The 228-nt window shown below is 65.8% G+C and overlaps 1 protein-coding gene across 1 annotated transcript in view; it reads right to left on the reverse strand.

The window, feature by feature from the left end:
- The window catches only part of ARX (aristaless related homeobox), a 10,159-nt gene that overhangs the window by 1,421 nt on the left and 8,510 nt on the right, over window positions 1–228 (reverse strand). The gene's annotated exons all lie outside the window — the stretch shown is intronic.

Below are 228 nucleotides of genomic sequence, written 5' to 3' on the forward strand. Positions count from 1 at the left end.
GACGGTGCTGGACCCAGCCCGACAGGACGGAGAGAGCCGGGTCGAAGCAGCTCGGCCCGGCCGGCGCCCCGGGTGCTTCCCCGCCTTTCCCTCCGCGCCAATAGCGCCCCCTCCTTTGCACTGCAGCCTGAGCTCTCCTTGGCCCTCTTTGGCCTCAGGCATTCTCAGATTTGTGACCGGCCGAGACCAGCAGGTAGTGTAATGGCTATGTCGCCGGACTCCCATTCA

The sequence above is a fragment of the Tupaia chinensis genome, unplaced genomic scaffold, assembly GCF_000334495.1.
Source record: "Tupaia chinensis unplaced genomic scaffold, TupChi_1.0 Scaffold000600_1, whole genome shotgun sequence".
Lineage (NCBI taxonomy): Eukaryota > Metazoa > Chordata > Mammalia > Scandentia > Tupaiidae > Tupaia > Tupaia belangeri.